This window comes from Euprymna scolopes, chromosome 29 (genome assembly GCF_053919585.1).
Source record: "Euprymna scolopes isolate OS-2025 chromosome 29, ASM5391958v1, whole genome shotgun sequence".
NCBI lineage: Eukaryota > Metazoa > Mollusca > Cephalopoda > Sepiida > Sepiolidae > Euprymna > Euprymna scolopes.
In genome coordinates this window covers 22,255,075-22,273,086 of record NC_136510.1, presented here as the reverse complement: position 1 = coordinate 22,273,086, position 18,012 = coordinate 22,255,075, and the positions used below count along the sequence as shown (strand labels likewise).

Below are 18,012 nucleotides of genomic sequence, written 5' to 3'. Positions count from 1 at the left end.
CTCTCTCTCTTTCACACACATTCTCACTTTTATAGATATAATAGATAGATTATGCTAGATATATTTCCTTATGTCTGAATACCCTATATACAAATTATCAAATCTGTAGATACAAAATTTGTTGAGTATATAGGTTGAGAATTGTTCTCTCTCTCTCTCTCTCTCACTCACTCACTCACTCACTCACTCACACACACACACACACATTCTACCTTTTATAGATATAATAGATTATGCTAGATATATTTCCATATGTCTGAATACCCTGTATACAAATTTTCAGATCTGTACATAAAAATTAGTTGAATATATAGGTTGAGAATTGTTCTCTCTCTCTCTCTCTTCTCTCTCTCTCTTTCACACACATTCTCACTTTTCTAGATATAATAGATAGATTATGCTAGATATATTTCCATATGTCTGAATACCCTATATACAAATTTTCTAATCGGTAGATAAAAAATTTGTTGAATATATAGGGTGAGAATTGTACTTACTCTCTCTCTCTCTCTCTCTCTCTCTCTCTCACGCACACATTCTCACTTTTATGGATATAATAGATAGATTATGCTGGATATATTTCCATATGTCTGAATACCCTATATACAAATGGTCAAATCTGTAGATAACAAATTTATTGAATAGATAGGTTGAGAATTGTTCTCTCTCTCTCTCTCGCAACCTTACACACACAACCACACGCAAACATTCTGACTTTTATAGATATAATAGATCGATTATGCTAGATATATTTCCATATGTCTGAATACCCAATATACAAATTTTCAAATCTGTAGGTAAAAAATCTGTTGAATATATAGGTTGAGAATTGTTCTCTCTCTCTCACACACTCACATTCTCACTTTTATAGATATAATGTATAGATTATGCTAGATATATTTCTATATGTCTGAATACCCTATATACAAAGTTTAAAATCCGTAGATAAAAATACGTTGAGTATATAGGTTGAGAATTGTTCTCTCTCTCTTACGCACACACACACACACACACACACACACACATTTTCACTTTTATAGATATAATAGATAGATTATGCTAGATATATTTCCATATGTCTGAATACCCTATATACAAATTTTCAAATCTGTAGATAAAAAATGTATTGAATATATAGGTTGAGAATTGTTGTCTCTCTCTCTCTCTCTCTCTCTCTCTCTCTCTCTCTCTCTCTCTCTCTCTCTGGCTACCTCACACACACACACATTTTCACTTTTATAGATATAATAGATAGATTATGCTAGATATATTTCCATATGTCTGAATACCCTATATACAAACTTCCAAATCTGTAGATAAAAAATTTGTTGAGTATATAGGTTGAGAATTGTTCTCTCTCTCTCACACGAAACTGTGCGCTCGGCTTCTTCCCCCCCTTCCCACCCCAAATGCTTGGGAAACTGTGCACTGTTTTTGTTGGTTTTCAAGCTGCCTCTTCCCCCCCCCACACACACACACAGTTTAACAGTAGTAGGAGGTCAAGAGAAAGAGGGTGAGAGAGAGAGAAGAGTAAGTTGGTGAGAGAGAGAGAAAAGAGAAAGAGGGTGTTGGTTTTATATTTTTATTATCGTCTAATATTTTGAAAGCTGAATTTCTAATAAAATGTGCATCTATAGGAGATAATGCCTGGGAATGTGTTCCCCCCCCCCACAGTTTAACAGTGGTGTGACGTCAAGAGAAAGAGGGTGAGAGAGAGGGAAGAGTAAGTGGGTGAGAGAGAGAAAAAAAAGAAAGACGGTGTTGGTTTTGTGAAAAAAGTTGTTATTTACAATTGTTCGCATTCTTGGCCTTTTGGTCAAGATCAAAGTGTAGTATCTGTTCTTCAGATGCTGCACTTCTATTTCTTGTTCTCTTTCGGTGGAGGAGAAATCCTCCACGACTGAGACAATTTTTATTTTTGTACCTTTTCTCCACGTTAAAAAACGACCCTGGTGTCTAACTCTGTCCCGTGGGGAGGCATAGTAAATAGGTACAATTGTTCGCCATTAGTGGATGTTGACGTCACGTCACGTGACATGACTAAGCGTTTTTTTTTTTTAGTATGAATAACATTTTTTGTTTTAATTATAAAGTCTACACTTAATTTTATAGAAAATGATGTATATATAATAGAAAAAAAAAATTACTGGTTTTGTTGGATTCAAGTGGATCCCCCCCCTCCAGTTTAAGAGATAGCAGGTCACGTGGTAATATACAAAATGGCTAGCGTAAATATAAAGATCGGTTTTTTTATCGAAGAATATTTTGAAAGCTGAATTTTTTTTTATTCCTGTACATTTTTTCCTGATATTTTTCGTTAAAACTCTTGTATAAATACTATTTTTAACCAGTTAAATACGTTGGAGACATTGTCATGGAGTTTAATAATCTCTAGAACAAAGCAGAAGAGAAATTACAAAAGTATCGGTAAAACAAAGTGTTTGTTTACATTTGTTCGCCATTACTGGATGTTGACGTCACGTCACGTGACATGACTAAGCGTATTTATGACAGGTTTTTTGGGGGGCCCCCCTAGGAGAGAAATGATCAGTTCACCCCCTTTTAATGGTCCGTTTGGTGTGGAATTTCGATATTTGTCATGCGGGTGATCAAGGTTCAATATGATACATAATTTGTCAACTTTGGTTGTGTCTGTCAAAAGTTTGAGCTGACGTCACGTCACGTGACACGTATTGAATAACGTTAAAATGACAGGTTTTTTGGGGGGCCCCCCTAGGAGAAAAACGATCAGTTGACCCCTTTCTACTGGTCCGTTTGACGTGAAATTTCGATATTTGTCATCCGGGTGATCAAGGTGCAATATGATACCAAATTTGTCAACTCTGGTTCCGTCTTTCAAAAGTTTTAGCGTTACAAACAAACATACATACATACATACATACACACCGATTTTTGCCTTTTATATATATAGACTAGCAGGGCTACCCGGCGTTGCTCGGGACCGTATAAACAATGAAAAAACAAAAGCAGATATTGAACATATGTTTGATTCTTAGGGGAGAGGAATCTTTCATCTCTATGTATTATTTGTTTTATCTACCCTAGGACTGATATTGTTCATGTTTTATCCCTAGCATAGGTAATTTACAGCATGTATATGAAATTGTTTTACCTTAGGGAGAAGAGAACAGGTAATATACAACATAATGTGTCTATATTACATCCCTGGCAACGCCTAGAAACCAGCTAGAACATGTATTTCAGTCAATCTTTATTATATCCTGGGCTATGCCGGGAAACCAGATAATCTCTTTTTAGTGACTTGACCACCAAAATACCTCCCTAAGTGTGTCCTTTCTTTTGAACTTATTAGATATAGGTATCTAGAAATGTGTGTGAAATTTGTTGAATGCATTGTTCACTATGATTTTCTTATTGTTCTACACAATATCAACTGTAGCGAAATAACACAGTAAACTTAGTGTAGTGTTAGAATAAAGAGCAAAGGAAAAAATTAGAATCATATTTTGTAATTGCAAATCTAAATTTGCTAGCATGTACCAGTATTTGCCAGGTTGTGGAAATTTGGAACTTATAACATATGTAGTGGCCTTTTCCTAGATACCTATTGCTAAAAATTATACTTTCATTTTGTTAGAAAAATCTCTCTTCAGATGCCCTGCATCATTCAAAATAAAAACAAATATTTTTATAATTGTTTCAGTATATTGCTACACAATGTGAAAGTTTTTAACGTTTGTAAAAAAAATCATGAATGTGCTTATATTGCAAAAAAGAAAATATCAGTGCACAGTATTGAAAGTGTTTGAGATTCAAAAGTCTGTAACATTTCTACTAACTTCATAAGATGTCATGTGAGAAACTGAATTGAATATCAAGACATTATCTGAAGCGTTTTTATTTTGGTGTAACATATGTGTTTACAGTGAACCTTAACTTTTAATAAACAGATTGGTATGCAATGACATAGGCTAAGAATCTTTAAAATATATATAAATTGGAAAAATGTGTGAACAAATGAAAAAAAAATGATCCGCTCCACTTGATGACATCAAGCACAGTAATATTTTAGTGAAGAAAATATGAAATTGATGTTCAGTGATTAGTTTGGATGAATGAGAAAATGTAATTGTTTGATGCATAAAAATAACTCAGTTGCTGTATTTGATATTAAGCAGCAAAATATAGTGATTTGAATATTTGGGAAAACATCAAACCAGATTATGTAAAAAGAAAAAAAAAAGATGAAATTAGAAAATATATATTTTATGTTTATGAGTTCTGCCAATCAAAATTTTGTGGCAGAAATTGGGTGATTACCATGCAATTTTATTTTGGTAAAATTCTTAAATTATTAGAATGTTTATTATAATTTCTAATTAGTGACTTGTTATAATCAAAATCCGCCCTAAAGAGTGTCCTTTCTTTTATTAGGTATCAGAGTAGGTATCAAGATTTCTACTTCTATACAAATGTGATATTTCAGATCTGTACATAAAAAATTTGTTGAATATATAGGTTGAGAATTGTTCTGTGTCGCTCTCTCTCACACACACACGCATTCTCACTTTTATAGATATAATAGATAGATTACTCTAGATATATTTCCATATGTCTGAATACCCTATATACAAATTTTCAAATCTGTAGATAAAAAAATTTGTTGAGTATATAGGTTGAAAATTGTTCTCTCTCTCTCTCTCACACACACATTCTCAATTTTAGAGATATAATAGATAGATTATGCTAGATATATTTCCATATGTCTGAATACCCTATATACAAATTTTCTAATCTGTAGATCAAATATTTGTTGAATATATAGGTTGAAAATTGTTCTTACTCTCTCTCTCTCTCTCTCTCTGGCTACCTCACACACACATTCTAACTTTTATAGATATAATAGATAGATTATGCTAGATATATTTCCATATGTGTGAATACCCTATATACAAATTTTCTAATTTGTAGATAAAAAATTTGTAGAGTGCATAGGTTGAGAATTGTTCTCTCTATCTCTCACACACACATTCTAACTTTTAAAGATATAATAGATTATGCTAGATATATTTCGATATTTCTGAATACCCTATATATAAAAATTTGTTGAATGTATAGGTTGAGAACTGTTCTCTCTCTCTCTCTCTCTCTCTCTCTCTCTCTCTCTCGCTCACACACACACACATTCTCACTTTTATAGATATAATAGAAAGATTATCCTAGATATATTTCTATTTGTATGAATACTCTATATACAAATTTTAAAATCTGTAGATAAAGAATTTGTTGAGTATATGGGTTGAGAATTGTTCTCTCTCTCTCTCTCTCTCTCTCTCTCTCTCTCACACACACACACACACATTCTCACTTTTATAGATATAATAGATTATGCTAGATATATTTCCATATGTCTGAATACCCTATATACAAATTTTCAAATCTGTAGATAAAAAATTTGTTGAGTATATAGGTTGAGAATTGTTCTCTCTCTCTCTATCACACACATTCTCACTTTTATAGATATAATAGACAGATTATGCCAGATATATTGAAATATGTCTGAATGCCCAATATACAAATTTTGAAATCTGTAGATAAAAAATTTGTTGTATACATAGGTTGACAATTGTCCTCTCTCTCACACACACACACATTCTCACTTTTATACATATAATAGATAGATTATGCTAGATATATTTCTATATGTCTGAACACCCTATATACAAATGTTCAAATCTGTGGATAAAAAATTTGTTGAATGTATAGGTTGAGAATTTTTATCTCTCTCTTTTTCTCTCTCTCTCTCTCGCTATCTCACACACACGCATTCTCACTTTTATAGATAAAATAGATAGATTATGCTAGATATATTTCCATATGTCTGAATACCCTATATACAAAGTTTCAAATCTGTAGATAAAAAATTTGTTGAATATATAGGTTTAGAATTGTTCTCTCTCTCTCTCTCTCACACACACATTCTAACTTTTGTAGTTATAATAGATAGATTATGCTAGATATATTTCCATATGTCTGAATACCCTATATACAAATTTTCTAAACTGTAGGTAAAAAATTTGTTGAGTATGTAGGTTAAGAATTGTTCTCTCTCTCTCACACACACACACACACACACAAGTTCTCACTTTTATAGATATAATAGATAGATTATGCTAGATATATTTCTATATGTCTGCCTACCCTATATACAAATTTCCAAATCTGTGCCCAAAAATGTGTGGAATATATAGGTTGAGAATTGTTCTCTCTCTCTCTCTCTCTCACACATATTCTCACTTTTATAGGTTATATAGGTTGAGAATTTTTTGCTCTTTCCATCACTCACATTCACACTTTTATAGATATAATACATAGATTATGCCAGATATATTTACATATGTCTGAATACCCAATATACACATTTTCAAATCTGTAGATAAAAAATTAGTTGAATATATAGGTTGAGAATTGTTCTCTCTCTCTCTCTCTTTCTCTCTCTCTCACACACACATTCTCACTTTTATAGATATAATAGATAGATTATGCTAGATATATTTCCATACGTCTGAATACCCTATATCCAAATTTTCTAATATGTAGATAAAAAATTTGTTGAATATATAGGGTGAGAATTTTCCTTCCTCTCTCTCTCTCTCTCTCTTTCTCACACACACACAAGCTGAAAATTGTTCTCTCTCTCTCTCTGACTCTCTCTCTCTCTCTCTCACACACACACACATGGTCATTTTATAGATATAATAGATAGGTTATGCTAGATATATTTCTATATGTCTGAATACCCTATATACAAATTTTTAAATTTGTAGATAAAAAATTTGTTGAGTATATAGGTTGAGAATTGTTCTTTCTCTCTCTCTCTCACACACACATTCTCACTTTTATAGATATAATAGATTATGCTAGATATATTTCCAAATGTCTGAATACCCTATATACAAATTTTCAAATCTGTAAAGATAGAATTTGTTGAATATATAGGTTGAGAATTGTTCTCTCTCTCTCTCTTTCACACACATTCTCACTTTTATAGATATAATAGATAGATTATGCTAGATATATTTCCTTATGTCTGAATACCCTATATACAAATTATCAAATCTGTAGATACAAAATTTGTTGAGTATATAGGTTGAGAATTGTTCTCTCTCTCTCTCTCTCTCACTCACTCACTCACTCACTCACTCACACACACACACACACATTCTACCTTTTATAGATATAATAGATTATGCTAGATATATTTCCATATGTCTGAATACCCTGTATACAAATTTTCAGATCTGTACATAAAAATTAGTTGAATATATAGGTTGAGAATTGTTCTCTCTCTCTCTCTCTTCTCTCTCTCTCTTTCACACACATTCTCACTTTTCTAGATATAATAGATAGATTATGCTAGATATATTTCCATATGTCTGAATACCCTATATACAAATTTTCTAATCGGTAGATAAAAAATTTGTTGAATATATAGGGTGAGAATTGTACTTACTCTCTCTCTCTCTCTCTCTCTCTCACGCACACATTCTCACTTTTATGGATATAATAGATAGATTATGCTGGATATATTTCCATATGTCTGAATACCCTATATACAAATGGTCAAATCTGTAGATAACAAATTTATTGAATAGATAGGTTGAGAATTGTTCTCTCTCTCTCTCTCGCAACCTTACACACACAACCACACGCAAACATTCTGACTTTTATAGATATAATAGATCGATTATGCTAGATATATTTCCATATGTCTGAATACCCAATATACAAATTTTCAAATCTGTAGGTAAAAAATCTGTTGAATATATAGGTTGAGAATTGTTCTCTCTCTCTCACACACTCACATTCTCACTTTTATAGATATAATGTATAGATTATGCTAGATATATTTCTATATGTCTGAATACCCTATATACAAAGTTTAAAATCCGTAGATAAAAATACGTTGAGTATATAGGTTGAGAATTGTTCTCTCTCTCTTACGCACACACACACACACACACACACACACATTTTCACTTTTATAGATATAATAGATAGATTATGCTAGATATATTTCCATATGTCTGAATACCCTATATACAAATTTTCAAATCTGTAGATAAAAAATGTATTGAATATATAGGTTGAGAATTGTTGTCTCTCTCTCTCTCTCTCTCTCTCTCTCTCTCTCTCTCTCTCTGGCTACCTCACACACACACACATTTTCACTTTTATAGATATAATAGATAGATTATGCTAGATATATTTCCATATGTCTGAATACCCTATATACAAACTTCCAAATCTGTAGATAAAAAATTTGTTGAGTATATAGGTTGAGAATTGTTCTCTCTCTCTCACACGAAACTGTGCGCTCGGCTTCTTCCCCCCCTTCCCACCCCAAATGCTTGGGAAACTGTGCACTGTTTTTGTTGGTTTTCAAGCTGCCTCTTCCCCCCCCCCCACACACACACAGTTTAACAGTAGTAGGAGGTCAAGAGAAAGAGGGTGAGAGAGAGAGAAGAGTAAGTTGGTGAGAGAGAGAGAAAAGAGAAAGAGGGTGTTGGTTTTATATTTTTATTATCGTCTAATATTTTGAAAGCTGAATTTCTAATAAAATGTGCATCTATAGGAGATAATGCCTGGGAATGTGTTCCCCCCCCCCACAGTTTAACAGTGGTGTGACGTCAAGAGAAAGAGGGTGAGAGAGAGGGAAGAGTAAGTGGGTGAGAGAGAGAAAAAAAAGAAAGACGGTGTTGGTTTTGTGAAAAAAGTTGTTATTTACAATTGTTCGCATTCTTGGCCTTTTGGTCAAGATCAAAGTGTAGTATCTGTTCTTCAGATGCTGCACTTCTATTTCTTGTTCTCTTTCGGTGGAGGAGAAATCCTCCACGACTGAGACAATTTTTATTTTTGTACCTTTTCTCCACGTTAAAAAACGACCCTGGTGTCTAACTCTGTCCCGTGGGGAGGCATAGTAAATAGGTACAATTGTTCGCCATTAGTGGATGTTGACGTCACGTCACGTGACATGACTAAGCGTTTTTTTTTTTTAGTATGAATAACATTTTTTGTTTTAATTATAAAGTCTACACTTAATTTTATAGAAAATGATGTATATATAATAGAAAAAAAAAATTACTGGTTTTGTTGGATTCAAGTGGATCCCCCCCCTCCAGTTTAAGAGATAGCAGGTCACGTGGTAATATACAAAATGGCTAGCGTAAATATAAAGATCGGTTTTTTTATCGAAGAATATTTTGAAAGCTGAATTTTTTTTTATTCCTGTACATTTTTTCCTGATATTTTTCGTTAAAACTCTTGTATAAATACTATTTTTAACCAGTTAAATACGTTGGAGACATTGTCATGGAGTTTAATAATCTCTAGAACAAAGCAGAAGAGAAATTACAAAAGTATCGGTAAAACAAAGTGTTTGTTTACATTTGTTCGCCATTACTGGATGTTGACGTCACGTCACGTGACATGACTAAGCGTATTTATGACAGGTTTTTTGGGGGGCCCCCCTAGGAGAGAAATGATCAGTTCACCCCCTTTTAATGGTCCGTTTGGTGTGGAATTTCGATATTTGTCATGCGGGTGATCAAGGTTCAATATGATACATAATTTGTCAACTTTGGTTGTGTCTGTCAAAAGTTTGAGCTGACGTCACGTCACGTGACACGTATTGAATAACGTTAAAATGACAGGTTTTTTGGGGGGCCCCCCTAGGAGAAAAACGATCAGTTGACCCCTTTCTACTGGTCCGTTTGACGTGAAATTTCGATATTTGTCATCCGGGTGATCAAGGTGCAATATGATACCAAATTTGTCAACTCTGGTTCCGTCTTTCAAAAGTTTTAGCGTTACAAACAAACATACATACATACATACATACACACCGATTTTTGCCTTTTATATATATAGACTAGCAGGGCTACCCGGCGTTGCTCGGGTCCGTATAAACAATGAAAAAACAAAAGCAGATATTGAATATATGTTTTATTCTTAGGGGAGAGGAATCTTTCATCTCTATGTATTATTTGTTTTATCTACCCTAGGACTGGTATTGTTCATGTTTTATCCCTAGCGTAGGTAATTTACAGCATGTATATGAAATTGTTTTACCTTAGGGAGAAGAGAACAGGTAATATACAACATAATGTGTCTATATTACATCCCTGGCAACGCCTAGAAACCAGCTAGAACATGTATTTCAGTCAATCTTTATTACATCCTGGGCTATGCCGGGAAACCAGCTAATCTCTATTTAGTGACTTGACCACCAAAATACCTCCCTAAGTGTGTCCTTTCTTTTGAACTTATTAGATATAGGTATCTAGAAATTTGTGTGAAATTTTGTTGAATGCATTGTTCACTATGATTTTCTTATTGTTCTACACAATATTAACTGTAGCGAAATAAAACAGTAAACTTAGTGTAGTGTTAGAATAAAGAGCAAAGGAAAAAATTAGAATCATATTCTGTAATTGCAAATCTAAATTTGCTAGCGTGTACCAGTATTTGCCAGGTTGTGGAAATTTGGAATTTATAACATATGTAGTGGCCTTTTCCTAGATACCTATTTTTATAATTGTTTCAGTACATTGCTACAAAATGTGACATTTGTTGGCGTTTGTAAAAAAAATCATGAATGTGCTTATATTCCAAAAAAGAAAATATCAGTGCACAGTATTGAAAGTGTTTGAGATTCAAAAGTCTGTAACATTTCTACTAACTTCATAAGATGTCATGTGAGAAACTTAATTGAATATCAAGACATTATCTGAAGCGTTTTTATTTTGGTGTAACGTATGTGTTTACAGTGAACCTTAACTTTTAATAAACAGATTGGTATGCAATGACATAGGCTAGGAATCTTAGACAAAATATATATAAATTGGAAAAATGTGTGAACAAATGAAAAAAAAATGATCCGCTCTACTTGATGACATCAAGCACAGTAATATTTTAGTGAAGAAAATATGAAATTGATGTTCAGTGATTAGTTTGGATGAATGAGAAAATGTAATTGTTTGATGCATAAAAAATAAATCATTTGCTGTATTTGATATTAAGCAGCAAAAAAATAGTGATTTGAATATTTAGGAAAACATCAAATCAGATTATGTAAAAAAAAAGATGAAATTAGAAAATATATATTTTCTGTTTATGAGTTTTGCCAATCAAAATTTTGTGGCAGAAATTGGGTGATTACCATGCAATTTTATTTTGGTAAAATTCTTAATTAAATTATTTGAATGTTTATTATAATTTCTTATTAGTGACTTGTTATCATCAAAATCCGCCCCAAAGAGTGTCCTTTCTTTTATTAGGTATCAGAATAGGTATCCAGATTTCTACTTCTATACAAATATGATATTGTAGTACAGTAAATGTCAAATTGTTTTTCAAGTATTAGTTTGTAACGTTTGTACTGACTTCATCAGATGTCATGTAAGAAACTGAATTCTATGTAAGAAGACTTTATCTGAAGTGTTTTTATTTTGGTATATCATGTGTGATTACACTGTAGTAATTGCGCTGAAAGCATGTTAATTACAAATGACAAAAGTTAAATCAATTTCTGATTCAGCTACACAATATAAACTAAAGGAAATCAAATTTGCAAAATAAAAGCAATATGTAGTTATGGGTTAGTTTGGAGTTAGAATAAAAAGCCAACAAAACAGTTAGTTTGTATTGTGTAGATTGGTCATTTCTGATAGTATTGAGAGTCGTCAATGAAAATCTTAATTTCTGACAAAATACTGAATGTTTCTTGGATACCCATTCGTAAAAAGTACCTTTTTTGGAAAAAAAAAAAAAAACACTCCCCGGATCACCTTCACCACCTTAAAAAAAAAAACTTTATTCTTCAAAAAATGTGCACATTGTTAGTGTAAAAAACAGATTCGCACCACTTGATGAAATCAAGCATAGTAATATTTTAGTAAAGAAAATATGAAATTGATTTTCAATAATTAGTTTGAATGAATATCAGAAAATGTAATTGTTTGATGCATAAGAAAGAACTCATCTGCTGAATTTGATATTAAGCAGCAAAATATTTCAAAACATAAAAATGTGAAACATAACATGAATACTCTCCGTTGTCACTTGAAAACATTGACCTTGGTAGGAAGTTTATTAGATACTGAAATTGTGGTCTTGGTATGGTGTGCTTAATATTATTGTATGCAAAATTTAAAAACACAAAAGAGGGTACAATCAATATTGAAAAAGTAACATCTGTCACAGAAAATAGTAATTTATAAATATCAAAAGGAATATTATTCTGTACTTAAAATGTTAAACTTACTGTTAACAATAATTTAAAATGGTGATCAGGATGAGTCCAACAACTTAGTCCTTGAGCTTTCTTATTGGTCATAGTAAAAAGAAATTGTAGTCTTTCAAGTTTGTTGGTCGCATTGGGATTCTTGGAATGTATCAACAGATTCCTGCATATGAATCTTTGTTAATTCCACACAATACAAAATATATATACAAAACAAAGTAAAGCAAAGTATAGGGTTAGTTGTGTCCTCTAATTATCAACCAAGTATATGTATTGATAAAAAGATAAAAGCAATGGAAATGTTTATTACAATGTATCAATATTAAATTTTTATCATGAACAACAAATCGAAATAATGATAGATATTTTGTGCTTATACGAAACTGGAATCAAGGATTGTCACCTGTGATTTTATATATGTCAATAGTGCATGCCACTACAAATGATATTAGCCAAATTAAGTTTTGTTTATTTCACCCATTATAAAATATATACACAAAATGCAGTAAACAAAGTTTAGGTTTAGTTAATGATAAGTTTAGGTTCGAGAAATAAGCAAAGAAAAGAAAAAAAGATACATTTGTGTATAGTGTGTAAATTGTAAGTTTGTAAATATTTAAAACTATCCACACTGGTATGTGGAAATTCTAGATACCTATTGTTATAAAGTTCCAATTCATGTTTGATATATCACTCTACATGTTCCCTGTTGCACCCCAAAGATGTAAATGATTATCGAGAAAGTGAAATGAAACAGTATTTGAAATAAAATAGAAACAAATGCTGATGTTTACTATATAAAACACTGTGTTCAATGGAATTGAGCCTTATACAATATTGGTGGAATTAAAAAATCCATTTTTTTAATTCAATATAAGAAATGAGCAAAAATTTGATATTTAAAATATTTGGCATGAAGAAAAAGAAATATAAGATAAAAGGTGATAAAGCAGTAAGAATCATATGCTGAATTCAATTAAAAACAAATATGATTGTCAAAGAAATATCATGAAAATTTTGTAAGTGAAAAAAATTATTTTTTGATATATTTGGTTTCGAAGTATTAAGAAACATGTACAACTTCATTTTAAAGACAAAACGAAAACTGTACTAATGATAATGACAATGGTGAAAGGAAATTGGAAAAAAATGTATCAGAGGTAAAATGTTGGTCACATATACGTTTGTGTGGTATGCATGAAACACGTGTAGAAAATTATATTTTCTGATGCTGAAAGTAAGAAGAGAAACATTGTTAAAAAATGATCTAAAAGGCAATAGTAAAATCCTCATTTTTAGTGTGGGATATGTTGTTTGTTTCAATTGAGAAAGGAAACTTTAATTTATACAATTCGATGTTATAGATCACAAGTTTTATTACAATAAACATTGTGTTCTTTAATTATCAACCAAGTATATTTATTGATAAAAAGAGAATGTAATGGACATGTTTATTATAATTTATCAATATTAAATTGTTATCATGAAAAACCAATGGAAAGCGTGAATGTTATTTGGTGTTTTTAAAAAACAGCTACCAATGATTGTAACCAGTGATATTTGTGTATGCTAACAGTGCAAATGTGGTGGTGAAATGAATTTTTGTTTATTCTTCACAATATAAAATATATACACAAAACTAAAACATAATTTACGGATAGTTAATGATAAGTTTAGGTTAGAGAATTAAGCAAAATTATAGATACCTATTGTTATAAAGCACCAATTCATGTTTGGTATATCAATCTACATGTTCCTTGTAGCACCCCAGAGAGGTAAATGAGTGTCAACAAAATGAAATAAAACATAGTATTTGAAATAAAATGAAAAAGTGCTTGAAAAGTGAAATATGCTGATGTTTACTATCTAAAACATTGCGTTCAATGCAATTGAAACTTATACTATATTGGTGGACTAAGAATTAAAGAAATAAAATTTAAGAAATTAGCAAAAAATTGATATATAAAATATTTGGCATGAAGAAAAACAAATATAAGACAAAAGGGGAAAAAGCAGTAACAATCATGTGCTGAAGTTCATTGAAAATAAATCGTTTGTCAAAGAAATATAATGAAAATTCTCAGAGTGAAAAAAAAATGGGATTTTTACAAATCTGGTTTCCAAGTAATAGGAAACATGTACAGCTTCATTTTAACGACAAAATGTAAACTGTAGTAATGGTAATGAGAATGTTGAAGGAAATTGGCAAAAAATTGTTAGTCAAATGTTGATCAAATATTATAAGTTTGTGTGATATGCATGAAACGTTTAGAATATTATCTGCTCTCATGCTGAAAGCAAGTAGAGAAACATTGTGAAAAAATGATGTAAACCTAAGCTAAGCAAACGACCAGTGAATGGAAATGTTTATTATAATGTATCAAGATGAACATATGATCATGAAAAAGCAAATCGAAATAGTGATAGTTATTTGGTGCTTATACGAAACAGGTATCAAGTATTGTCACCAGTGATTTTATTGATGTTAACAGTGCATGTCACTAAAAATAATGATGGTAGCGAAATTAAGTTTTGTTAATTCTACCCAATATAAAATATATACGCAAAACAAAGTAAACAAAGTTACGGGTTAGTTAATGATAAGTTTAGGTTCGAGAAATAAGCAAAGGAAAAGAAAAAAAAGGTACATGTGTTTATATTGTGTAAAATGTTAGTCTGTAAATATTTCAAACTATCAACACTGGTATGTGTAAATCCTAGATACCTATTGTCATAAAGTACCACTTCTTGTTTGATATATCACTCTACATGTTCCCTGCAGCATCCCAGAGAGTTAAATGAGTGTCCACAAAATGAAATAAAACATAGTACTGGAAATAAAATAAAATAAGAATATGTCTGAAAAGAAATAAATGCTGTTTACTATATAAAAAGTTGTTTTCAAGTGTCAAATGGAATTGAATCTTATACAATGTTGGTGGATTATGAAATTGCATGAATGAAATAACATTGGAGAAATAAGAAAAAAGTTTATATATACAATATTTACAAATGTAAGATAAAAGGTGAAGAAGGGCCAAATCCGAGATCTATAAATCGTAAATTTTCAAAGTGAAAACAGATATTTTTTTTTTTTTTTTAGATCTGCTTTCCAAGTAATAGTAACCATGTACAGCTTCATTTTAAATGAAAACTGTACTAATGATAATGTTCATGGTGAAAGGAAATTGGAAAAAAATTAAAAATGTCAGAGGTAAAATGTTTGTGTGGTATGCATGAAACACGTGTAGAAAATGATCTCATGCTGAAAGTAAGAGAAACATAGCTAAAAAATTATGTAAACGCAATAGTAAAATCCTCATTTTTAGGAACATAGTGTGGGGTATGTTGTTTGTTTCAATTGAGAAAGGAAAGTTTAATTTTTAGAATTGGATGTTATAGATCACAAGTTTTATTACAATAAACATTGTGTTCTCTAATTATCAACCAAGTATATTTATTGATAAAAAAAGAAAAGTAATGGACATGTTTATTATAATTTATCAATATTAAATTGTTATCATGAAAAACCAATGGAAAGCGTGTTGGTTATTTCGTGTTCATAAGAAAAAACATCATGGGTTGTCACCAGTGATTTTATGTATGCTAACATTTCGCTGCAAATGTGGTAGCTAAATGTCTTTTTGGTTATTCTACACAAAATAAAATATATACACAAAACAAAGTAAAAGAAATGTCAGGGTTAGTTAATGATAAGCTTAGTACCAAGAAATAAGCACAGAATAAGGAAAAGAAAGATACATTTGTTGATATTGTGTCGATTGGTGAATTTGTTGGTTCATTTTGTTTTATGACATATCAACACTATATCATGCCCAATCTAGTGACATTTTTTTTTCCTAGAATATATTTGTTTATTTAATGTTGGTTTCTATTTAACTCATAATTGGGACCCTAACAGGTACTACTACTCCAGATCAGAGTGGACCTGGTAGCAATAGCAATTAAATGGTGGCTTCACACTTCACAAAGCCCCATGTTTGGATACAGTTTATGGTCATATCCAGGACCTGGTGAATTTGTAAATAATTGAAACGATCAACACTGGCGAGTTAGAATTCTACATACCTATTGTTATAAAGTACCAATTTATGTTTTACATATCACTCCACAACGTTGCTGCAGAATCCAGACAGTTGAAAGAGTCTCAAGAAACTGAAAAGCTATTTAGTACTCTTAAATAAAATAACATGCATAAAGAAATCCTAATATAAGACAATAGATGAAAAAGCAATAAAAATTTTGTGTGGAATCAAGTGAAAACAGTTTCTTTGTCAAAGAAATTGCATGAAGATTCTCAGAGACTTTTCCTTCCTCGTTCCCTTCCCTTTTGGTGGAAGGAAACTTTCACAGTGGCTCAGAAGGTGGGCTGAGCACACTTCCTACAAAGGTGGGATGGGTAAATTTCTTTTTCATTTGGTTGCCTGGAGGACAGGCTTAGGCCCCCCCCCCAAAAAAAAAAAACGTTGGAGCCAGGGAACTTCTCCTCCCAGAAGGGGGAGGGGGGCCCGGGAAGGCTTCTCTTCCCATATTTTTTGTTTTGTGTAAGGTTGATCTCTTTCCAAAGGGAGTAAGAGGATATCCCTCTCTTAGGAGGAGAGCGAAGGCTCCCTGGGCCTCCCATCCTCCTTCTGAGAGAAGTTCCCCGGCTTCCACATTCATTGCTCAGCCCGCCGTCCAGGCAATCAGAGTCTGATTGTCTGCCGTATATAAAAAGGCGATTTTAGCTTGTCAGGCGGTATGCTCTGCGTAGACCATTTTTCTTCCACCTGTTGACCTTCCCTCCCTGTCATACAATACGCTTAAACAGGATATTTTAATTTATGCAGATTCCATATAGACTTTTAGTTTCCCAGGGTGTATACCCTCCGTTGACCATTTATGTTTAAGAGTTTTCCTTGCCCCTTCTCTGCCCCAGAATGGGAAGGGAGCTCTTTCCCACTGTATGGGGGGGGCGGCTTTCTTTTATGGTTATGTGGGGAGCCTTACCTTTACCCCCCTTAAGGTGGTAGGTCTTTTTTGTAAAATTGTTAGTCAAATGTTGATCAAATATTATAAGTTTTTGTGATATGCATGAAACATGTGCAGAATATGATCTGCTCTCATGCTGAAAGCAAGTAGAGAAACATTGTGAAAAAATGATGTAAACCTAAGCTAAGCAAACGACCAGTCAATGGAAATGTTTATTATAATGTATCAACAATAACACATTATCATAGTTATTTGGTGCTTATACGAAACAGGTATCAGGGATTGTCACCAGTGATTTTATTTATGTTAACAGTGCATGTCACTACAAATAATGATGGTAGCGAAATTAAGTTTTGTTTATTCTACCTAATATAAAGTATATACACAAAACAAAGTAAACATCTGCTGAATTTGATATTAAGCAGCAAAATATTTCAAAACATAAAAATGTGAAACATAACATGAATACTCTCCATTGTCACTTGAAAACATTGGTCTTGGTAGGCAGTTTATTAGATGCTCAAATAGTGGTCTTGGTATGGTGTGCTTAATATTATTGTATGCAAAATTTAAAAACACAAAAGAGGGTACAATCAATATTGAAAAAGTAACATCTGTCACAGAAAATAGTAATTTATAAATATCAAAAGGAATATTATTCTGTACTTAAAATGTTAAACTTACTGTTAACAATAATTTAAAATGGTGATCAGGATGAGTCCAACAACTTAGTC

The 18,012-nt window shown here is 31.8% G+C and overlaps 2 pseudogenes; both read left to right on the top strand.

Moving 5' to 3' along the window:
- Positions 1–1,795: 1,795 nt before the first annotated feature.
- LOC145253007 (U2 spliceosomal RNA) lies at positions 1,796–1,929 on the top strand (annotated as a pseudogene).
- Positions 1,930–8,775: 6,846 nt separating this feature from the next.
- Positions 8,776–8,909, top strand: LOC145253006 (U2 spliceosomal RNA; annotated as a pseudogene).
- The last annotated feature ends 9,103 nt before the right edge of the window (positions 8,910–18,012 follow it).